The sequence below is a fragment of the Lepidochelys kempii genome, chromosome 6 (assembly GCF_965140265.1).
Source record: "Lepidochelys kempii isolate rLepKem1 chromosome 6, rLepKem1.hap2, whole genome shotgun sequence".
NCBI classification, from domain to species: domain Eukaryota; kingdom Metazoa; phylum Chordata; order Testudines; family Cheloniidae; genus Lepidochelys; species Lepidochelys kempii.
The window spans coordinates 80,737,713-80,763,143 of NC_133261.1; positions in this window are offsets into that span (position 1 = coordinate 80,737,713).

A 25,431-nucleotide genomic window follows, 5' to 3' on the forward strand; every position below is an offset into this window, starting at 1 on the left:
GTACTCTGTAGTTTTCCTGCAGGAGACCCATTCGGACCCGACCGCCGAGGACAGGTGGCGGCTGAAGTGGGGGGACGGGGTCTACTTTAGCCACTTCACTACTTGGCAAGCTGGAGTGGCGACCCTGTTCTCCCCCAACCTATGGCCTGAGGTGCTAGGGGTCACTGAGGCTGTGCCGGGCCACCTGTTGCGCCTTCGAGTCCATATGGAGGGGTTCGTGGTCAATCTTGTTAACATCTATGCCCCGCAAATGAGCCCAAAGTGGCCACAATTCTATCAGCGGGTGTCCGACTTTCTCGGCACCCTAGATTCTCATGAGTGCCTGGTCCTGGGAGGGGACTTTAACACCACCGTCGAGGAACAGGACCGCTCAGGGGCCGAGCCGAGCCCGGCCGCCGCGAACATTCTCCGAGGAATAGTCGAACATCACTCCCTAGTGGACGTCTGGCGTGACCATCACCCAGATGACACTTCCACGTTCACTTTTGTCCAGGTGGAGGCCCATCGGTCACACCACTCTCGGTTGGGCCGTATTTACTTATCCTGTTTCCATCTTTCACAGGCCCACTCCTCCGCCATTCGGCCGGCCCCATTCTCCGATCATCATTTAGTCACCATAACGGTCTCCCTCCGTGCAGAGAGACCAGGGCCGGCCTATTGGCACTTTAACAACAGCCTGTTGGAGGACGAGAGCTTCGTGACGTCCTTCCGGGAGTTTTGGCTGGCCTGGCGAGAGCAGTGGCGTGCCTTTCCCTCGGTGCGGTGATGGTGGGATCTAGGGAAGGTGCGCACCAAGCTCTTCTGCCATGACTACACTCGGGGCACCAGCCGATGGAGAAATGCGGCGATGGAGCAGTTGGAACGGGAGGTCTTAGAGATGGAGAGGCGCCTGGCCGCCAACCCCGAGGACCCGTTCTTCTGCGGAGCATGCCGGGAGAAGCGGGAGGAGCTCCGGGCCCTCGAGGACCACCGGGCCTGAGGTGCCTTCGTTCGGTCCCGCATCTGCCTCCGTCAGGAAATGGACTGCGGCTCCTGCTTCTTCTGTGCCCTGGAGAAAATGAGGGGGGCCAAGAAATACATCATCTGCCTTCTTGTGGAAGACGGCACCCCCCTCACAGATCCGGAGATGTGTGGGAGGGCCCGTGACTTCTACATCAGCTTTTTCTCCCAGGATCCGACCGATCCTGGCGCTTGCGGGGTGCTCTGGGAGGAACTCCCCACGGTCAGCATGGGCGACCGAGACCGACTAGAGCTGCCTCTCACCCTGGCCGAGTTCTCGGAAGCCCTCCGTCGCATGCCCACCAATAAATCTCCGGGCATGGACGGGCTGACCGTGGAGTTTCACCGCGCGTTCTGGGACATCCTCGGCCCAGACCTAGTCACTGTCTGGGCTGAGTCCTTGCAGAGCGGGGTCCTCCCTCTGTCGAGCAGGCGAGCGGTGCTCGCCTTGCTGCCGAAGAAGGGGGACCTCCGCGATTTACTAAACTGGCGTCCCGTCTCACTCCTAAGCACAGATTCCAAAATTGTAGCGAAAGCAATCTCGCTGCGGCTAGGGTCTGTGATGGCGGACGTGATCCACCCAGACCAGACCTATACTGTCCCGGGTCGCAGCATTTTTGACAACCTATTTCTAGTCTGAGACCTTTTGGAACTCGGGCGGAGAGATGGTCTGTCGTTCGCCCTCCTGTCTCTTGATCAGGAGAAGGCGTTCGATAGAGTAGACCATGGGTACCTCCTGAGCATTCTGCAGGCATTTGGATTCGGACCTCAGTTTGTGAGTTTTCTCCAGGTGCTGTATGCCTCCGCGGAGTGTTTGGTTAGGCTCAACTGGACCCTGACTGAACCGGTCAGCTTCGGGCGAGGAGTGTGGCAGGGGTGCCCCCTCTCGGGCCAGTTGTACACTCTGGCGATCAAGCCTTTCCTCTGTCTCCTCAGCAAGAGGATGACAGGGTTGGTGCTGCGGGAGCCGGAGCTGCAGCTGGTCCTGTTGGCGTATGCCGATGACGTACTCCTCGTGGTCCAGGACCCGGGCGACTTGGCGCGAGTGGAGGCTTGCCAGGCCATCTACTCGGCAGCCTCCTCCACCCGAGTCAACTGGGTCAAGAGCTCTGGCGTGGCAGTGGGGGACTGGCGGCAGGTAAGCTCCCTCCCACCTGCGCTTCAGACCATCCGGTGGAGTGCGGGTCCACTGCTCTATCTCGGCGTTTACCTTTCCGCCATGCACCCTTCCCCGCCGGAGAACTGGCAAAATTTAGAGGGCGGGGTGATAGAGCAGCTCCGGAAATGGACGAGGCTACTCCGATGTCTCTCCCTCCGAGGGAGAGCACTGGTGCTTAACCAACTAGTCCTGTCCACGCTCTGGTACCGGCTCAACACCCTGGCCCCGGCCCCGGGTTTCCTGACCTACCTCCGGAGATTGATTCTAGAGTTCTTTTGGTCAGGAATGCACTGGGCCCCTGTTGGAGTTCTTCATTTACCCCTGAAGGAAGGAGGGCAGGGCCTGAAGTGTCTGTACACTCAGGTCCGCGTTTTCCGCCTCCAGGCCCTGCTGAGGCTCTTTTATAGTGCAAGTAGTTCGGCGTGGAGCATACTGGCGGACGTCTTCCTGCACCGCTTCCAAGGGCTCCGATACAACCAGCAGCTCTTTTATCTTTGTCCGAGAGGTTTTCAGCGAGACCTCTCCGGGCTGCCGGTCTTCTACCAGGACCTCCTCTGGACCTGGAAACTGTTTCTAACGACCAGGCCCGTGGTGGCCACCGTGGGAGCAGATCTCCTCATGGAGCCCCTGCTACACAATCCCCAACTCCATGTGCAGGTGGCGGAGTCCCATTCGGTGCGCCAGAGGTTGGTCCTGGCGGAAGTCACGAGAGTCGGAGACCTCCTGGACTACGACCGGAGAGAGACTGGCTGGATCCCCTGACGCTCGCTCGGCACATGGGGCTCTCCAGCCCTCGTACCCCCCGGCGTGTACTTCAGGAGACGAAGGCCGCCTTGACCCCCGCTGCTCGGGCTTATGTCAACCGAGCCTTGCGCGAGGGTGCACCCCGCCCATCCTCTACCCCAGGACCGCTGGACCTTTCCATTGGGCCCCTACCATGCCGATCCCAACAAACCCCTCACCCTTTCACTGCAAGCCGGTTGCATGAACTGCAGCCGGTCAGTTTTCAAATCGCACCACGGAATTATTTATACACACTCACGCTTCACACCCTTCACGCCCACACCCTGGTGTCCTGCCCCGATACAAAGTGGCGGGACCTCCTGCCAGTCTTGGAGGGTGAGCAACCTCGGTGGGCCAGCCTGTATTCCACCTTGGTCCCGAGGCCCGTCGGGAACATCAGTTGGCGGCTCCTTCACAGAGCTGTGAGCACGGGCGTGTTTTTGACACGGTTTACCCCCCTCCCGGATACTTGCCCTTTTTGTAATGTGAGGGAAACCCTGGCGCACGTATATTTAGAGTGTGCCAGATTGCAGCCCCTTTTCCGGCTCCTCACAAATAGTCTATTGCGCTTTTGGCTTCATTTCTCCCCTCACCTTTTTATCTATACACTCCCCATCCGTGGCCCCACAAAATCGCGAGACCTCCTGGTTAACCTCCTCCTAGCCTTGGCTAAAACAGCCATTTATAAAACCAGAGAGGGGAGGTTGGCCCATGAGGCATCCTGCGATAGAAATGAGGCGATAGAGCAGTTGGAACGGGAGGTCTTAGAGCTGGAGAGGCTTTTGGCCGCCAGCCCCGAAGACCCGTTCCTCTGCGGAGCGTGCCGGGAGAAGCGGGAGGAGCTCCGGGCCCTCGAGGACCATCGGGCCCAGGGCACCTTTGTTCGATCCCGCATCCACCTCCTTCGGGAGATGGATCGCGGCTCCCGCTTCTTCTATGCCCTGGAGAAAACAAGGGGGGCTAAGAAACACGTCACCTGCCTCCTGGCAGAAGACGGCACCCCCCTCACGGAACTGGCGGAGATGTGCAGGAGGGCCCGAGCCTTATATGCAAGTCTTTTCTCCCCAGATCCGACTGACCCTAGCGCTTGCAGAGTGCTTTGGGAGGAGCTCCCTATGGTCAGTGCGAGCGACCGAGACTGGCTAGAATTGCCTCTCACTCTGGCCAAGTTCTCGGAAGCCCTCCGTCGTATGCCCACTAATACGTCTCCAGGCATGGACGGGCTGACCGTGGAGTTCTACCGTGTGCTTTGGGACGTCCTTGGCCCAGACCTAGTCACCGTCTGGGCCGAGTTTCTGCAGAGCGGGGTCCTCCCTCTTTCGTGCACGTGAGCTATGCTTGCCTTATTGCCGAAGAAGGGGGACCTCCGTGATTTACGAAATTGGCATCCCGTCTCGCTCCTCAGCATGGACTGCAAAATCGTAGTGAAAGCAATCTCGCTGAGGCTAGGGTCTGTGCTGGTGGACGTGATCCATGCAGACCAGACCTACACTGTTCCGGACCGCAGTATCTTTGATAACCTATTTATGGTTCGGGACCTTTTGGAACTTGGGAGTAGAGACGGTCTGTCATTTGCCCTCCTGTCCCTAGATCAGGAGAAGGCGTTCGATACAGTAGACCATGGGTACCTCCTGAGCACTCTGCAGGTGTTTGGCTTCAGACCCCAGTTTGTGGGTTTTCTCCGGATGCTGTACACTTTCGCAGAGTGTCTGGTTAAGCTCAGCTGGACCCTGACTGAACCGGTCTGCTTTGGGCGAGGAGTACAGCAGGTGTGCCCCCTCTTGGGCCAGCTATACACTCTGGCGATCGAACCCTTCCTCTGTGTCCTCTGCAGGAGATTGACAGGGTTGGTGCTGTGGGAGCCGGAGCTGCAGCTGGTGCTGTCAGCATACGCTGATGACGTGCTCCTCGTGATCCAGGACCCCGGCGACTTGGCGTGGGTGGAAGCTTGCCAGGCCATCTATTCGGCAGCCTCCTCCGCCCGGGTCAACTGGGTCAAGAGCTCTGGCTCGGCGGTAGGAGACTGGCGGCAGGCGAGCTCCCTCCCACCCGCGCTTCAGACCATCCGGTGGAGTGCGGGTCCGCTGCTCTACCTCGGCATTTACCTTTCTGCCACGCATCCCTCTACACCGGAAAACTGGGAAAATTTAGAGGTCAGGGTGATAGAGCGGCTCCAGAAATGGATGGGACTACTCTGATGTCTCTCCCTCTGAGGGAGAGCACTGGTACTTAACCAACTAGTCCTGTCCATGCTCTGGTACTGGCTCAACACCCTGGTCCCAGCCCCAGGTTTCCTGACCAATCTCCGGACATTGATTCTGGGTTCTTTTGGTCAGGAACGCACTGGGCCCCTGTAGGGGTTCTTCATCTACCCCTGAAGGAAGGAGGACAGGGCCTGAAGTGTCTACACACTCAGGTCCGTGTCTTCCGCCTCCAGGCCCTACAGAGGCTCCTCTATGGTGCAGGCAGTTTGGCATGGAGCACACTGGCGCACGCCATCCTGTGCCACGTCCGAGGGCTCTGATATGACCGGCAGCTCTTTTATCTCCATCCGGGAGGTCTTCCGTGAGACCTCTCGGGGCTGCCGGTCTTCTACCAGGACCTCCTCTGGACTTGGAAACTGTTCTTAATGACCAGGTCCGTGGCAGCCACCGAGGGAGTAGATCTCCTCGCGGAGCCCCTGCTACACAACCCCCAGCTCTGTGTGCAAGTGGCGGAGTCCCGCTCGGTGCACCAGAGCTTGATCCTGGCAGAAGTCACGAAAGTCGGAGACCTCCTGGACTATGACCGGGGAGACTGGCTGGATTCCCTTACGCTCACCCGGCACATGGGGCTCTCCAGACCTCACCCCCCCGGCGCATTCTTCAGGAGGTGAAGGCCGCTTTGCCGCCCGCTGCTCGAACTTACCTCGACCGGCTCCGACTCAAGGGCATGCCCCGCCCACCCTCTACCCCAGGCCTGGACCCCTGTCCCGCAGACCCAATTGACCCCCACACCCCTTCACTGCTAGCCGGTTGCATGAACTGCAGCCGGTATGCTTCCAAAACACGCCAAGGAAACATCTATACACGCTCATGCTCCACACCCTTCATGCCCTCACCCTAGTGTCCCGCTCCAACACAAAGTGGCAAGACCTTCTGCCACCTTTGGAGGGTGAGCAGCCCTGGTGGGCCAGCCTATATTCCACCTTGGTTCCGAGGCCCGTCGGGGACATCAGTTGTTGGCTCCCTCATGGAGCTGTGAGCACAGGCACGTACTTGGCGTGGTTCACCCCCATCCCAGATACTTGTCCCTTTTGTGGTGTGAGGGAAACCCTGGCGCCCGTATATTTGGAGTGCGCCAGGCTGCAGCCCCTGTTCAAACTCCTCACAAATCTCCTATTATGTTTTTGGTTGCATGTTTCCCCTCACCTTTTTATTTATGCACTCCCCATCCATGGCCTCACAAAGTCGCGGGATCTCCTAGTTAACCTCCTGCTGGCCCTGGCTAAAACGACCATCTATAAAACCAGAGAGAGGAGGTTGGCCGATGGCTTTTCCTGTGACTGTGGGGCCGTTTTCCTATCCTTGGTCCGTTCATGTATCTGGGCAGAGTTCCTCTGGGTGGCGTCCACCGACTCCCTTGACACTTTTGAGGAGCGGTGGGTGCTGTCCGAGGTTCTCTGCTCGGTGTGCCCGGCCGGGTCCCTTTGTCTGACCCTTTGATTTGGGGAGAGAGTAAGCCCAGCCCCAGCCATTGCTGCTGCGGACACCACCACCTTAGAGGGGTCCTTTCACACGTGGGTGCACGTGCCCCCCCCGGATTGTCCACCCCACAGCCTGCCCCTCTTGTTGGGTGCTTTCAGAGGAGGGAATTGTTGGTGACACTTGGGCGTGGCACCAGGTAACTCGAAGGGGTGGAAGACTACGAGAGTCGAGGAAGCCCTCCGCTCTGGGCCCAGGCAAGCTTGAACACTTCCTTCCCCTGAAGCTAATGAGAAAACAATTGTGATTGGTTGCTGTTACACATTGCATATGCTGCTGTTTTTACTTTGTAAGTGTGTTATGCAAATAAAAAAAATATCTTTTACTTGAAAAAAAAAATCACTCTCATGTAGCCATCTGGCCCGACCCTGTCACACTATGTAAAGAAAATATTTTAAAATGTGAGTGTGACATAAGCTGTGGAATTTGTGAGTAAATTAGGCCATTGATGGGAGGTAACAAATATTAAGCTCCTGGAATTGCCCTGCTCCTATCCCCTCCCCCTCTAGAGTTTGACTTTTAAATATATATATATATATATATATATATATATATATATATATATATATATATATATATATATATATATATAATTTTTCAATTTATTTTGGGGAATTTCCTGTTATTTTGTTCTATACATTCCCTTCAGGGGTCAGGTCTTAACCCCAGGGCTTGGAAGGCACTGGAGGGGGTTCAGGTTCTGTCCCTAGGGAGGTGGGAGACTTGAGCGGGGGGTTGGGTCCTACCCCCAGAGGGGGTCAGAGGCCATGGGGGTGCAGAGCAAGCCTTCCCTGCACTCACTCTGCAGTGGCAGCTCGCAGGGCTGCACAGAGGGATGGCCAGGCTAAACCTAAGCAGTGCCAGGTTGCAATGCCCAGAGTGAGGAGCTGGGCTCAGCCCTGCAGGACAGGAGCTGTCGCGGTGGGTGGTTTTATTTTATGTCATTTGTAAGCATTGTTTTTCACTTTATTTTGCATTATTTCACATTTGCAAAAAACACAGGGCTCTATCCATACTCCTCGGCTCTTCTCTTCCCCACTCCCTACACTCCTAACTTCGACCTTGCTCCCCTTCATCTGCTCCTGTCCTTCACCTTCACATGTGCTCTCCCCTCCACCTATGCTTCCCCCTCCAAAACTCTTGCCTTCCCCACTCTGCTTCTCTCTCCGCACACTTCTATGCTTCTATTCTCCTGCCCATTTGTCTTTTGCTTCCTTCCCTCTGCTTCTGAGTCAGTGAACCCCATCCTAGCTCATGTACCTAACCCTCCTCCCAGGCTCCTATCCCCCTCTCTCAAGCCCTGTATCTCTTTACCTGTCCCTCCTTCCCCACTGCTTTCAAGTCAGGAACTCCTCCTCTATGTTGCCTGCAGACAGAGGATTGAGAGCACAAGAGAAACAGTCTCCCTACTTTCATTTCCTATGCCTGGTGCCACAGCAACCAGCCATAGCGAGGAGGAGTAATTGCGGGGAAAGTCCTGCTCAGCCCCTGCAGACCCAAGATGGAGCATGCTCAGTCACTCTGAGGAAGTGGTACATGGGCAGCCTGGTTGCAAGTGTTGCCACCTGTCCAGGTTTCCTCAGGATCAGCCTTTTTTCGAGGCAGTTGTCCTGGGAAATCTGTGAGAGTACTCAGTACACACTGTCAGCTGTCCAGTTTTATGGACTCAGGATCAGCTTGGTTGTCAGTTTTCTGTACCTCAGAGTGGCAACCCTACTGGTTTCACATAGGAAGCTGTAAGGGGCTAGAGCATATTCAGGAACTGAATGGCTAGGCAGCAGTTCTGCAGAAAAGGACCTAGGGGTTACAGTGGACAAGAAGCTGGATATGAGTCAACAGTGTGTTCTTGTTGCCAAGAAGGCTAATGGCATTTTGGGATGTATAAGTAGGGGCATTGCCAGCAGATCAAGGGATGTGATCATTCCCCTCTATTCGACATTGGTGAGGCCTCATCTGGAGTACTATATCCAGTTTTCGGCCCCACACTACAAGAAGGATGTGGAAAAATTGGAAAGCGTCCAGTGGAAGGCAACAAAAATGATTAGGGGACTGGAACACATGATTTATGAGGAGAGGCTGAGGGAACTGGGATTATTTAGTCTGCAGAAGAGAAGAATGGGGCGGGGGGGCGGATTTGACAGCTGCTTTCAACTACCTGAAAGGGGGTTCCAAAGAGGATGGATCTAGACTGTTCTCAGTGGTAGCAGATGACAGAACAAGGAGTAATGGTCTCAAATTGCAGCGGGGGAGGTTTAGATTGGATATTAGGAAAAACTTTTTCACTAGGAGGGTGGTGAAGCACTGGAATGCATTATCTAGGGTGGTGGTGGAATCTCCTTCCTTTGAGGTTTTTAAGGTCAGGCTTGACAAAGCCCTGGCTGGGATGATTTGGATGGGGATTGGTCCTGCTTTGAACAGGGGGTTGGACTAGATGACCTCCTGAGGTCCTTTCCAACCCTGATATTCTATGATTCTATGATTCTACAGATGGAATCTTTATAGAACTCAGGAGCCAAATTCTAGCATGTGCCAAGTATGAGTTTCAGTCTTATACATTTTCCATATTCACATGAATTTTCATGAGGATGGTAAAAGGCACATACCTGACATTAGGGGGACTCTCCTGACTAATGTCAAGACCTTGCTCCAAAGCATGGATGTGCTACTGTTTCACAACCACTTATATGAAGATTTTTAACATGGGCAAACAACAGAGTTTTCCCTAACCATGTTCTAGGAAATGGCTGAACTATTAACTGAATCTTAAAAATAAAAATAAAAAATCACACACACCCAGCACGGAAAATTTCAGCCCAAGTCGTTAAAGTTTTGCAAACCTATAAGCAACTGAAAACAGGGTCCTAGAATGGGAAGTATCAGGCAACCTTGACTTTTACCTGTGCTGCCTATAATGAAATAAGCCAAGAGCAAGCTTAGTAGCAGGTAAAAAAAAAGTTATTAGTGTAATTTTCCTCTGTGAATAAACATCAAAAAATATGTTTGTTATATCTCTTTCATTCTTCTCCTATTCTCAGAAGAGGCCACACACTCCACCTTCCATGGTTTTCAGAGGAGCACTTTCTTCACCCTCAATGCCCTATATTACAGAAAGGTTCCTAGGCTAATTAGGGCTATATGAGTCTCTCTTTATATCCCATTAATGCTACTTTATGCTCTGCTACAAAGATCACTGTAGAGTGTTTTTCTGCCTACGCAGCATACTCAGCACTAGGGGAAGGTTATCCCATAACTGCCTACTTAAGAGTTTCTTATACTTTCCTCTGAAGAGCTGGAACTGTCAGAGACAGGATACTGGACTTGATGCATCATTGGCCTGATACGTATGGCAGTTCCTAAGTAGCACAAATGGATTAGTGCCTGATTGCCTCATATGCTCTGGTTACAATGGGCAATTTTAAACAAAGCTGGCTGATGTCCTGTATATTAAAAATATTTTGGGATCCTAATAGCTACAGACCACTCTTTAGAAAATATGAAAGTTAACTCTGTCAGTTCATATTGTCAGCAGCCTTTTAGAAATAATGTTCGATTCTATTATGTGCAGTGTTTCTATACACACACTGACAAATGTTAACATATAATATGAATAGATTTATTATAGCTATATCACAAAGCATGGTCCTAAAATCAATGCAGAATGAAGAATAGTGACCTTGGAATACACTTTCAATCACTGAAAAGTTTTTAAAAGCAGCTATTTCAACTGGCTCTGAAGTTAACTTGTTTTGAAGTTTAACAGAGAAATGTGTCCTGAAGGTTATTCCAGTTTTATTGTCACCATAATAGCAGCAGGACGTAACATCTCAAGGACTCGAAGAGGTTTTGTTTATGCTCACCACTTCATAACTGTTGTTCTTGCCGTGCACAATGTGAAATGTAAAGGTATATAAGCTTGTTGATGTCCCCGAACAAACGTGTTCTAGACATGAATAATTACATCCTCTAGATTCAGCTGAAAAAGAATTAAAGAAAGTATCAGGTGAAACAGTGTTTAGGATTGAAAACTCTCACCTTCTTCACACATGTAAATACTTTTCCATTTGTCACATGCATGCTTCAAAATACAGGTGCTTAACAGAAAAACATGGTGGAATTTTCCAAGAAAATGATATTTCTCATCAATAGAGGAATAAAACATTTTGAGACAACTATAAGAATAATCACTAACTGAACTATAACTAAAATGTTTATTAAATTGAATAAAAAATGTGATTTTATTTGTTCTTGTAGAATTAACAAAATCAAACACCTATAACATTAGAAAGTCTTTGATTCTTTGATCTTAGTGCTGACACTTCCTCTTGCTACAGGTACAAATTAACTAAGGATGGATAGCAAACATTTAATAGGCTTAACCATGGATAGAAATTAGATACAATTTTGTTCCTATGGTCCCAGAACTAGAAAGGAGAGACAAGGAAACCAGGCACACTTCCTGATGCTCACTGCTCAGCAAATACAGATCCCCATCAGTATCTGAATTCCAGAGTTAAATAACAGTATTCCCAGGAACTTGTATGGAAGTACTTGAGTAAACTGACCAGAATTTGGCCACTGTCTGTCCCATAATCTCAGATAAAGGAGGCAGCTAACAATTACTGCAAGAGGCCAGAATAGTCACTATCTAATTTCTTATTTGAGGCCTGTTTTTGAAAGGTGCTCTTTGTAACACAGGCTTGCAATGGAAAATATATGTTAATATCCCAATGTCCAGGTAGCAATAGTTGCCAAGAATGCTTTTCATCATTTGTGCTTGGCAAGAAGGTTGCAGTCTTTCCCCGCTGATGAATCTCACTAGTCTTCCATGGCTTTGTTACTTTGAGACTGCGGTGTGCTGTACATGAACAATGCACATACAGCCCATCCAGAACCATAGGTAGTGCAGAAAGTGAATACCAGAACTTCTTCTGAGAAGCATGTTATGCCTGTTCTCTATAATCAGCTTTAGACGTCAGCCCTTTTCCAGAAGACATTAAAGTGTTGTTTTATAACTTATAAATACTAAATAATTTGTGCCTTACTTTTGCTGAGCTGGATTGTTTCCTGCCATGGTAAAGCTAATGGGAGGAAAGGGGTGACTCAGGCTTAAGAAAACTCTATAAGATTACCTTTAGGAGATAGATTCCCCATGTATATCTGTCAGTTGCCCCCTGACCTTTAGAATAAACGACAGGACCCTGTTCAGCAGCAGGCCAGATGCTCTTTATTTTTCAGATGGCCCCACACAGTTGCTTTATCCCTTCCATAAAGGGGGATCCCTGATGTCGAGTGAGGACTGTGAAGAAAAATAAACAGTCATAGGCTGAATCATCCTTTCTTAGGAAGCTCCTCAGTATAAGTGAGGAGACAAGCAGCATCCTTATTTTAGCCCCACCTCCATCTAAGAGTCCCCAACATGTGCCTCACCCTGTCCCCATGGAAATGAGTACCTTCTGCATATGGGCCTTGGAGATGCAATTTCCCCCTTAGGTACCACTTCTCCTGATGTAGTTCTATGGCAGCTGCAATCAGTGGAGGTGCTTTAGTGAGTAGTTATCTGGTTTAAATGAGAGGGGTTGCTGCCTGGGAACTATTGGTGAGAACTCATTAATTCTGAAATTTTCTTTCCTTTTTGGTTTGCCAGAGTCCAGATTTACTGACTCTCTGGCTATACTGCTGGGCATTTGTTTTCCCTGATTTCTCTGAGGAGGCACGTGAATGATTTTAGAGCTAATAGCTAAACAGAATCCTTTGTTGGCATTGGGCTAATTTACAAATCTCTGTTTTTTCAGGACTGCTTTTAATTTTTCTGTCTCTACTAAGAAAACATTGAACATCACATTTGGAAAATTGAAATAAATTTATAAATGACGCCATCAGCTGCTCCTGCAAGTTAAGATGGATTTGCAATTGTACCTGGCTCATGGGAAGATTGATCCCCATGGAAAGTGTAAAACCACAAGGGAATCTAAGATTTTTTGGTTTTGCTTTTGAACAATATGCATCAGGACAGATGCTACATAGTCTCATTAATTCACTGCCCCCATTCTACTTACCTCACCTGCAGAGAGCAAGAGCAGATCAGTATAAAAATGAGTTGTGATCCATTAAGTATTTACAAGGCTTTCAATAACCAAACCCAAAATTAACAAGTTCTAAATCATGGATTCTTTGAGTTCTCCCTATGATATCTTTATGACAAGCAAACAAGTGTCAAGATAATCCTTTTATTATGAACAGGCACTACAGACAGAATAAGGTAACAAACTTTCTACTACTCTGTGTAGAAAGCCTGTGGCTGCCCTATTCTGGGCTTCCTTGTTTCTGTCCCCAGCAGGAAGTGTCACAGAGAAACCAAAGAGTGCCTCTAAAGTTTACAGGAAATGTGGCATCTCCACAATTCCTGGAGGACTTGTGAAAATCTTGTGCATCCATATGTCAGACCTAGTGTCTGCTTTTCAATTTGTACTTCATCTCTGTGGTTGTCATAACCCTAGATGCATATAAGACTGGCAACCAATTAGCTCCATAATGTTGTAACAGTACTTCTCCCAGCCCTCCTTTCAAGGCATTTGTAGAAAGTTTGATGTCTTTCAACAGGCTACAAAATTGTAGCACTGAAGCTGATGTCAGAATGTGCTTTAAATCATTGAACTCTCCGTCATGCTCTGGAATCTATGCCCATTCAGTAACCTCATGGGAGAGATGTCTTAGGTGAACGTGCAAACTGTATAGCTAGGAATGAACTTACTGTCATAATTCAGCATGCCTTTGAACTCCCTTTTTATCTTTAAGTCTTGCTGTGTTCAGTTTTGCCTGAATCTTTGATTCATTGGGCAAGATTCCCTTTTAGGTCAGTCTCTTTCCCAAGTATTTTATTTCCATTTGAAACTGATATTTGGCCTTATTTAGTTTCAGGTTATTAGCTCTCACAGTTTCCAGAACTTTCCTCAGTCATTCCCAATGTTCAATGGCAGTGTGGTCCCAACTTATTATGTCATCAGTCTACATTTTCACACCTGCCATACCCTTTAGTGATTGGATCATTGTACAATGAAACACTGCTGGAGCTGAACATAGTCCGAAAGGCAGTCTTAGGAAGCAGCATCTGCCAAGTGGTGTATCAAAAGTGCAGATCTTGGAGCTCTTGGTGTTCACAGGGATCTGTCAATATCTAGACATCTAAGAATTTGGATCCTGCACTCTCAGACACCAATTCGCTTCTTGTGGGGAAGAGTATGTGTGCTCTTTTTATATATACACAGCTGAATGCCATCTCCTTTTTTCTCTACAATTACCAAGGAGTGAATCCAATCTGTTGGTTCTTCTATTCTCCAAATGATACCATTTGCTGTCATATTTTGCATCTCTTCTTCTAGTCTCTTTCTTAAGGCTTGTGAAACTTTCATGTAGCATATATCCAGGTTCTCTTAACTGTATCTTATAGGTTTCTGGGATGTATTCATTTCCTATTAATACATCTTCAGATGATGCTATTAATAGTTTCATATTTGGCTCTGTGTTGCCTTTTTGTCTTTCTATGACATACATCCTCTTAATGAGACCAAGCACCCAATGTAGGTTCAATACTGGTTGCTCAACTCTGGGTATCACCACGCACACTTGTTTTTATCATTTTCCTTTTGTTTTTAAATATCAGTGTGCACTCTCCCAAAACTGGAATTGTTCCTCCATTATTGTCTTTCATGGATATTTTTGACTCATCTCTCTATTTCAGTTTCTGTTATTACATTTACTTGTGCCCCAGTGTCTATATTGTAGATCACATTAATGCCATTTGTGCACATTTTAATTAGCCAATCTTTTGAGTTTTCAGCCTCCTCCATTATTGTGCTTATTCCTCTTCATCTGAGGAATTAATTTTTTTCATTTAATACATGCAGTTTTGTGCTTTCTCTGATCGTGTTAGCATAATGGGCTTATTATAGTTTCAACAGATTTACCTGAATGCTGAGCATTTCCTGTACTTATGCTGTTGCCATATCACTGGCATTGTTTCCGGCTTTCTGTTTTTCTGTCCTTGGACAATTTAATTTCTGTGAACTTTTCTCTTGCTGATTTAGCTATCGTACTCACAGTGATGTATTCAGTGGCTTTTTATTTATGTTTGTTTGTTCCACTGCTTGGCATATACCTATTGCCCTTTCTAGAGCCAGATCCATCCCACTTTGTAAACATTCACCTACCTTTTTATTGTTACATACCAGGACAAACTGGTCTTTAATGACAGTCTTTTAATATTCCATAATCACAGGACTAATATTTTAGTTTTAAATCTGTGACAAACTCCTCTATCATTTTCCCTTCATTCTTTGTTCTCATCCTGAACACACGGCTCTTAAAAATAATGTATTTTTCTTGGGACACAATTATCCTTAAATACTCATTATTTCTGTAAAGCTTTCCTCTTTCTCTCTCTCTCTCTCTCTCTCTCCCTCTCTCTCTCTCTCTCTCTCCCCCCACCCACACACCATCTTCATGTAATTCACTGAATATCACTAGCATTCTGTGCCTGGCACTGTTAAGAGCAGAACAATCCTTTGCTCATCCTCCCGTTTATTTGTCCCTATGGCTTTCATACACATCTCAAACTGCTGTTTGAACTATTTCCAGAGACAGTCAGCATTTCCACTGCATCCCAGGGCTGTTGGGGGAGTTACGTGCAGTTGCATGGGTTCTGTAGCAGCTATTTCAATGTTGCCTCTTAGTGGTTATGCCAGCACACTGTGCCTCCTATGTACCCGGCACCATGAAGTATCTCTCTGGTCAACAGACTGGTGTCAAGGTAAATCCTTTGCTGGACATGGATCCTACTCATAACAGTGTGATAACAGACTCTCTAGTGCTCTGTGTAGCTGCAGCCGGCAGCTGGCCTGTCCAGGGTCTTCTTTGTTTCTGCCCACAGCAGGAAGTGCATCATGGGAAACAAAAGACTGCATCTAGCGTATACAGGAAATGTGACATCTCTACACTTCCTGAAGGACTTACTGTATAGCATTTTCCTTTCTCTGATTTATATAAATAAAGTCTTTGTACTTGCTTAACCATCAACTGCAGGTCGGGTAGACAATTGTTTATCATTCCCATAGCAAATAGGTAACTGCAAGCTGGAAAGAGTCTACATTATTTATAAATCAGCACATCAATCTACTTTCAGTATGTGCAGTAAAAGCCTCTCAGGCTATATTGTGTATGGTTATGTACTAACAATGATGGATAGCTTCCATGATCATAAGTCTGTCCAAAATAAATCTAGATCTCCCAGCCTATCTAATCTAATACCTGCTTACAAATTGTGTCAAATAGTGACAGTCTCCTGCTACCTTGTAGAATTTTGCTACTTTTGTCTAGAGTGCACCGGACACTTTATTGCTAATTCAATTGCTGACTTCCTGGTGTTCTAACTTCTCCTACTTTATATGAATAAGCTCCATGTCCAGGAGACCTTTTTACAATAGTCTCACAAAACTCTGCTCATGTAGTCTGCTCCCCTTGTTTCCTTGGCTCCGGTTTTATAGTTCTTTCACAATGGTACAAACCAGAAAGGTAACTGTATGTGTTTGTATGCATGAGGGAGCTGTTCTTCTGTGCTGACCTCCTAAAGAATTGCACTTGGGAGAGCAAAGCATAAAGCCAGCCTCCAGGTGCCCTATGATTGCTGGTACCTACTGCCCCGGTTGTTCAGATTTACTAACTTTGCTCCCACCTTGAAGGGCCCATCCTAAGCCTGATGTCAGCATTGCTCAAGAGATCTAAACCCTGCTTGTAAGACTCCCTGTTGCTTTTGCACTGGTCACTGCAACTCTAATGAATTGCTCTAGATTAGACCTTATTAAGAAGAGCTGTGCCTAATTATGGTTTGGGATAGGCTGATGAGAGTCAAGAGGCTGATTAGGTAGAAAGAAGAAAAGACAGGAAGGAAGTACAAAGGGGTAGTGAAGCCTTTCAGAGTCAGAGTCTAGAGGGATCTCTGAGAGCAAAGATCGCTTCTGTCTCCCCTCTGCTCCCCTTTTAGCCAAGGGAGCTAAGGATTATGTGTTAGGCTAAATATGGGATTGCACGAGTCTGTAAAGGTCATGGGTCGGACACTGTGAAATAAACCACAGGAGCTGCTTACCAGAAGATGGTCTCGGGGCTCCATGTGACAGAGCAGGGTTCCACTCTTGTCTCTTTTCGAGTTCCCAACAGCTCAAAACCATTTTCTCTATTTTGCCAAGGCTTGGTGGACATTTTACTTTTTAGAGGCATGAGTATGTACCCTGGGCTTCTTAATCTATAGGTGTAATGCATATTTGGAATAGTGGGAGAATAGTCATGCTGCTGACAGGATAGGAAAAGCTACTGTTTCTGAGGACCTTGGCATGTCTGCAGTTGTAGGAGTAAAGAGTTGCTATTTGGCTATAACCAACAATGTGTATATAAAAAAAAATCTAAATACAAGCCAATGATTTAATGAGAAGTTATTACTGTAATAGTAGCTAGAGGTGCTCTTTTGGGAAGATTCTCTATTTTATAATATATTTTTTGACTAAACTGCTGACTGTTTTTAATTACATAATAAAACTTACTGGTTACTCAAGGCAGTAGCCATATCAGTAGCAGGAAACCTGGAGAAGAGTTTGATCTCCTAGCTGAGTGAAGCAAAGCTTCCACTTGGACTTTAGTCTTTTTATTTTCAATTACTTCCACAATTTTCACCCCCAGAACGCATCCATTTTTACTTTAACAATCCTGGGCATCCTATATTTCCCTTTCCTCGCATAAAAGTTCACTTTCTTTGTTATCTCAGGAGTTTAAAGTTTCCAGAGAAATTAATTCTTTCTTTGCAAGAAGAAAAACATGCTTGTCAGGCTTTCCACCCAAATCACTGAAAATCTTGATCTCCTACACTGATTCAAATTCTGAATACTTACCTCTCTCAATGACCCAGCTGTGGCAGCTCGGAGACATTAACATTCACATTGATATTCACATTGTGTCACATCCTTCTCAGATTGGCATTTAAACCTTCAAGTGATGGGGAAGATCCACAGAAGGAACAAGGAGACTGGAGGCTTCCTTTAGCTTTCACAAAACCACAGTGATAGTAAACGAAACAGAGGAGAGTACAGGCTTTAGAATCTGTGGCCTGTTTGATACTTGAGAGATTCTACTATGGAAAGACTAGAAATAAATAAAGCTAATACACCAGTGGGAATATTTTGCAGTTTGCAGTAATATCCACTCTGGTGATTTCTCAGCCTCTCAGATGAGATGAATAAAAATACCACATGGCATATAACATTTCTACAGGTGCTTTGTTAGAAAATTTGTTACACTCAAAAAGATACATTTTCTAAAATTTCTTGTGAAAGGTATAAGGAGAATGCCAGAGTATCATACAGTACAAAGGGAAAACATTGTAACAGCTGGCTCTACCTTAGTCATTTTAGTTGGGAAAATAACTCACAATACATAATTCATTCAGTTTTCAGAGTAGCAGCCATGTTAGTCTGTATTCGCAAAAAGAAAAGGAGTACTTGTGGCACCTTAGAGATTAACCAATTTATTTGAGCATAAGCTTTCGATGCATCCGATGAAGTGAGCTGTGGCTCATGAAAGCTTATGCTCAAATAAATTGGTTAGTCTCTAAGGTGCCATAATTCATTCACTAAATCTTTCCTCTTTTTCTTTTCACAACATGTCCAGAAACAGAGTCCAAAATGGTTGAATTCATTCAATATTCAAAATCATTTACAAGTTTCTTTGGTGAATAATTCCTTGCCTACATATTATTTGCTAATTGCAAATGTCTGAAATATGGTATCTGAAATTGTGCTGCATTAGTTGCACAAGTCACATGATATTGCTTCTGTCTGCTGCTTGAATGATTTATGTGCTTAACTGAAACATGAATTTCAGTTCATAATTTTCCATCATTGCTGGTTAATTACGCAAGTCAAGACTTACTTCTGGTGAATATCCAAATTCAAATGTCCTTTTCACAAGCATTTGTGGTAGTAAGGTTGAAGTGCTTGCCTTTTTGTGGAAAGAGACTGCAATTGTAAACATGGTTGAATTAAAATTCACTTTTGAATACAAGCATTTGCAAATAATTTTTGAACTATTAACCCAGCTGATAGTAGTCAAAGTAAACCTGATATAAAATAACAAAGTCTGAGTTCAAAATTAGGACAGAGGTGCAATCCCAGGTAGTGGTGTCAGTGGCACCCACAAAACATACATGGCATGCTAACTTCAATCTACCTATCAGAATTGAAGATTTTTCAGGTGAGTGATTAACAGTCTCTCTTTCTCTCTCTCTCTTTTTTTTCTATGGTGAACAGTGACTATTCCCTCAAGGACTATTTAATGATAAAGTGAAGTTGGACTGCTATTTGATATACCTACGTTTACCTTAGGCCTACATTTTCAAAAGTGACTACTGATTTAGGTGCCTTGATATTTAAATTTGAACATCCACGCTTTGAAATTCAAGCTTTTCTAACTTTCTCAGGTTGGGAACCCAGAAAGGGAGACACCCAAAATCACTAGTTACTTTTGAAAATTTGGGCCCCAATCAGTTGGATTAACATTTTGTTTGTGTGCATATCTGGAACCGAAACAGGAATGCTTGGTCCCCTTTTGATACTCCTTTGGAGAAGGACAGTTTATGGTCATATCTGCAGTCCCATATGAAAGAATGAAACAGGTCTGCTGCTTGCTGTAAAACCTTTCACTCACAGGAGGTAAACAGGTCTACTGTTCTGCTACTGATAATGTGCCACTTGCTTTATTTATTGCTAATTTGTTATTTTACACTGAGTAGGCTGGTTAGTTAGAGCTGAGTGATCTATTGGCCAATGAAATAGTCCAGCTATAATGACTGGGTTTGTATTCCACTGACAAGCTGTTTGCTCAGTGTTAGAGTCTATTGTCCCCAGCAATTTTATTAATGAAATATGACTGTTTTTCTACCTTTAGGGGCCTGAAACAAGATTGCTTTACATACCCTAGCAATACAGTAGGTCTGGTACAGCCAGCACTACTGCTGATGTATCAAGAATAAGAAAAATAAGGTTAATTCAACAATAAGTTTAATAAGGTTCAAAATATAGAAATGCTTCTGGATAACCAGATATTAATGGTGACTAAGGCTGTCTTTTTTAAAATGTACTTGCCATCTTTCCTTTTGGATGTAGACCTTTCCATAATTATTCATACATTTCTTACCCCTAGAGTGTACTACTACTAGATCCAGACAAATCCAGCAAAAGAGCTTCACAAATATTCATTCACATTTTAAAAGTAGTTGGCTTCACCTGTTATATGCCCATTGTGTGTTGACTTTTTCTGAATAGTCTTACACATGAATTTTACAGGCAAACTGTAAATGAACCGTGTGACTGGGGTCCCAGTGGGGGTCAGCTGAGGTCATTCAATTAGGGTGAAAGAATGGGGCCGATAATCCCCAAACCTGGTGGATATTTTCAATACTTAGATTTACCAAACCAGCTTCTTTATTACCTCACTGGTTGCCCAGAAACCAACAACACAGTTCCCTCGAAGCAACCCAGCCTCAGGCCTCCATCCAGTTACCAATGTCAAATATGATGAAGATTTCTGAAAATCTTATTTCATCATATAAAATAAAAGGTTCTACCAATCCCAAAGGATCAGACAATTACCTTCCAGCTTAATGGATATTCCAGATCTTACCCAAATACACACTTTCAGCCAATTCTTATTAACTAAACTAAAATTTATTTTAAAAGAAAAAGAGTATGGTTAAAAGATCAATATACATACAGACATGAGTTCAATTCTTGAGGTTCAGATACATAGCAGAGATGGTGAGCTTTGGAGTTGCAAAGAGTTTTTAGAATTTCGTCCACAGGTTATAGTCCAATTCCCAATATCACCTTCAGGGAGTACCAGCATAACTCGAATCTCAATCTGGCAACTCAAACTTCCCCAGATGAAGCTTAAGCAGATCTGAGATAAAAAGAATCTGGACCCAGTGGTCTTTTATACAGTTTTCTAGCCTTCACTTGACCATACTGTCCTTAGTAAACAATAGGCTTTTGATGTAACCTTCTGTTTCTTGAATACCAGCAGTAATTAGTTACACAAATTAACATAGGGTAATGTATCCATTCGGCAGTTTATCATAAACTTTAAAGAGACATATAGACAATGACATCATTTCACCCGAGATTTATCAAAATGTTAATATTCCCTTTTGATCTCTGAATCATTAGCTATAGTGACCGACAATAACTGTCTGTTTACATGGCTAGCTTCTAAGATACACACAGTTAGTATCACTTTTAACAATATAGGTTTGCATTTCAAAGTTCTAGCCTATCTACCATGAGTGGTCCTAATTACCATTTGCAAACCTTTCTAACATGACTTTAAAGGTGGGCTCTGGATCATTCAGCCTGCAAGCTGCTTAACCCTTTCTGGCCATGAGCTATATTTTGCATAAGATTTGGTGCAATTATATAGCAGTGATAGCAATAATGATTTGCATAATTATATTTTAATCTGACAACATCACATGAACATTAGAGAATGTATAAAGAAAACAAATTCGGACTTTATAAGTACATGGAGTCATGCTGGAAAAGTGATGTTAAGCATTACTCATCCTATCAGGGAACAGAAGTACACCATATGACCTCCATAGCTGTCAAAACTAAACAGTGTTCACATTTAGAATATTGAATACTTGCAATGAATGACTCACAATCTAAGCACCATGAATTAGTCATGGAAATTAGTCAGCAAATGATTCTGATTTAAAAATTCCTGAAAATCTTTGACAATTTGCAACCAGACAAAGGGATTCAGTTCACGGAACAAATGATTCATTTGAAATTATTTACAAGCTTTGATTACTGCAACCTCTGTGTGGGCCTGCATCTGAAAACTACTCAGAAACTTTAGCTAGCGTACAATGTTACTCCCTGACAACTTAGCAGTATTTGAGAATTGGAACATATTATCCTTATGATCCATAGACTGCACTGGCTTCCAGTTAGTTTCCAGATTCAATTCAAATAATTAGTTTTGAGTTATAGAATGGCCTTTTATGGTTTGGGTCCTGTAAGTTTTACACGTCATGTCTTTTTTCATGCTGTAACCGAGCAGTTCAATTTAACTGGGACATTTAAGCTGACAGTCGCTAGATATGTTTGTTCTGGGGTGGCCCTTGACTCTAGAATTTGCTTCCCTACTTTTCCAGCGGAGCCCAAATTTATCTGTTTTCTCAGAACAGTTCTGCAGGCTGATTTGAGAAAGGGAGGTCTGAGATTTATATTTTTCCCCAGTAGGCCTGGAGTAGTCTTTACTATTGTTAATTGATATTGAGCTAATTACAAATGTAAGTAAGTTTGGTTTGTGCACACATTTAAAAACTGCAACAGGCACTTTTTTATAAATCAGAACTAGAAATAAATCAAGAAATTAAAGAACTATGGTACTGGGCAGTTGTTGCTATGAAACATCCACCTTAGAGGGGTTTTTTTAGTGGAATTTTCAAAAGTACTCAGCACTGGCCGAACTCTGCTCATTGAAGCCAATGGTAGAATTCCCATTGCTTCAATGGGAGCAGAAATAGGTCAATAGTCACTGATTTTGAAAATCCCACCCTTAATTAGTATTTGACACTTATATAATGGTAGAGCTGAAAGGGCAAATCCAGGCTGGGGCCACCTACATGGGGGCACTGTAAAAACTTAGAATAAATGACCGTCTCTGCCACAAGAGCTTCCAAGCTAAAACCTTGCAGCCTTTGGATTGCTAAAACAGAGCGGTAGATAATGGGTAACTGTGATAGGGCTCTCTGTGGCTGGGGAGCCTAGTGGCTAGATCATTGGTCACGGGGGTTATAGGGGGACTTGACCCCTCCTTCTCCCTCAGATCCTGGCCCAGGGTCCTGTGTCACTCAACCCCTAAACAGGGGAGATGGATCTTTTCCTCAGCCATGAGGGGAGTTCAGGGCCTGTTTTCCTGGCCTGCTCCCTATGCAAGTCCTTTTAGTTTGGGGTATGTCCCCACTAGTCCAGTTGTCCCACAGTTGGGGCTTATCTGTAGGTTCCCCTTGGCAAGGGAAGATTTACTTGCCTCCAGTGGCTGTGTTGGCAGGCAGGTTGCTGGTCTGTGTCTTCAAGCAGGCATACACAGAGCTCCTGACTCTGCCAGTCAGCCCCTGATTGAGCCAGCCTCCCTTCTTTTCTCTCCCCTGGCATTGGCTGCAGGTATAACGGGGCGGGCTAGCTGAACCCATAGGTGTTCTTTAACCCCGCCTGTGCCCGGCTGCAGTCTCTCTGCTCCTTCACAGTAACATTTTCAAAAGTGGTTTATGTGCCTGTGTCCCATTTTCAAAAGTGATTTAGACACTAAAAGAGCTGGAACTTGGGAACTAGCATTATCACAATCTGAAACAGCATCTGGCGGGCTGAGGTGTCATACTGCTTGAGCCTGTTCAGGAATCCTGCAGGGAAACAATGGCAGACCAGTATATTCTGGTGTGTGTTCCTGAGATCTGCTGGGTACAGGAGTGCTGAAATAATTTTTATAGTGGGATGCTGAAGGCATTATTACTACTTCAAGACAAGACCCCTAGCTAGCACCTATGGCTGGGTAGTTAGGTCAGTGTGTGGATTAACTGGAACCAGGAACCAGTGGTCTGACTGAAAGAATAGGAATTGGTTGATCAGTCTATTGGACCTAATTTTGTTATCCTGACAAACTGTTTATTTTGCCAAGACCTTGAAAGTTACTTCTGCATTGCACAGTACCACCATGAAAAGCTATCAGAGGAATATGTCACTTCTTGAGTGTTATGCATCAATCGCATTGTGGATTTCAGAATCTAAACTATCTGCCCTTGTCATATGTCTAGCAGTCCTCATTACTTTTCAAAATAATTTCAAGTGTGCAGTGGGATATGGAGTCACTTTGTCCAATTTGCATTTGTTGCATAAAGTGTTGATGTACCAAGAATGGATTTTCTGAGTCCTGGGACTCCTCCACTAAATCAAATGTACATTAATTAATACCAAATCTCTAGTTAGGAAAGGCTGTTTTAATTAATGATGTGAATCTATTATTCTGTTTCTTATGGACAGAATGCTGTATCTCTACAGCATCCAGCCCACTGAATTATTCCTATAGAGCAGTCAGAGGTAGGGAGAGAAACTTGCTTGTATTTTTTATTTTCGTCTCTCTCCCACTATTAGAAAATATGACCGTTTATTTATCGTTTTAATGTTGATAAATAAACATTTATTCTTTATCCATCTCTCTCTGGCAATTCTTTATTGTAAACCAAAGAACTGTAGGGATTTCGTCACTCAAACTGTTTCAGCAACTATTATAATTGTTTAGCTGTTTTCTAGTCTGTTAATCAAAGATTATTTTAATATTCATGCTGATTTTGTAGTGGCGTTATGTATGCGGAAGATTTCACATTCACTTTGGAATCACTAGATATTTTTCAGCTACTTGGTATGGAATGCTGTAAAAGCTGAGGAATTAAGTGAGACATTTTCACTGTGAATGTAGGATCTCTGCATAGCTAGTTTATTTAGTTCAGCAAAAGAGAATACATACATTTTTTGCAATACATTTTATAAGATCACGCTTGGTATCTTTGTTTTCACTGTGGTTACCATTGTATTTTAGATCTATTTGGGACAAATTTAGCTCATTCAGAACTCTGAAACATCCAGCTTTTCTATTATGAATGCTTCTTTTATCATCCAAATGACTCCCTCCTAAGACTAAAATATGCTTTTCTTCCTTTTGTGTAAAATTCACACCAGTACTAAGTGGGGCTTAAATGGTCAAAGGCCACCAGAAGGGGGTGAATTTCACCCAGTGAAAATGTTTTCAGACACCACCCCTCTTCCAATTCTCCATTTGAGGATGAAATATTGAATTATTGTGCTGTAGTGTTTGTTTACACTTTCAGTTTGTTTAATCTAATCTGAGAAACTCTCATTGCACAGAGGCTTGTTAGGCTCTTAGCAGTGTTTAGCTTTAGATTAATTTTGATACACTTTCATTTCAATAATTCTTGATTTATTTGGCACTATAAACAAAAAGGGATCTAATTTTCAGGAGGACTAAGCACCCAAAGCCCCAGGTGGAGTCAAGGGGAGCGGAAGGTGCTGAAAATCATGCCTTAAGTTCTTTGAACTGGTTAGAAGACGATATTTGTTGGCTTTTCAGGTTCCCTGGTTGTATGGTTTATTTCTTAACTGCCAGACTGTGGTTAAGTACAGTCTTTATACTTGTGCTTGCATACACATAAAGTATGGTTGCCCTGCAGAAGGAAGATCTTCCAGACAAGCCTGTGACACAGATACAAACTTTCATATACTTAGGGTATGTGTACACTATGAAATTACTCCGATTTTACAGAAGTCGACTTTTGGGAACAGATTGTATAAAGTCGAGTGCATGCTTCCACACTAAGCACATTAATTTGGCAGTGTGCATCCAGAGTACCATGGCAAGCACTGACATTCCTAGTGGTGCACTTTGGGTAGCTATCCCACACTTCCCACAGACCCCGCTGCCCACTGGAATTCTGGGCTGAGCTCCCAATGCCTGATGGGGCCAAAAATTTGTCGTGGGTGATTATGGGTAAATGTCATCAGTCAACCCTCCCTTTGTGAAAGCAATGGCAGACAATCATTTCGTGCCCTTTTCCCTAGATTGCCTGAGCAGACA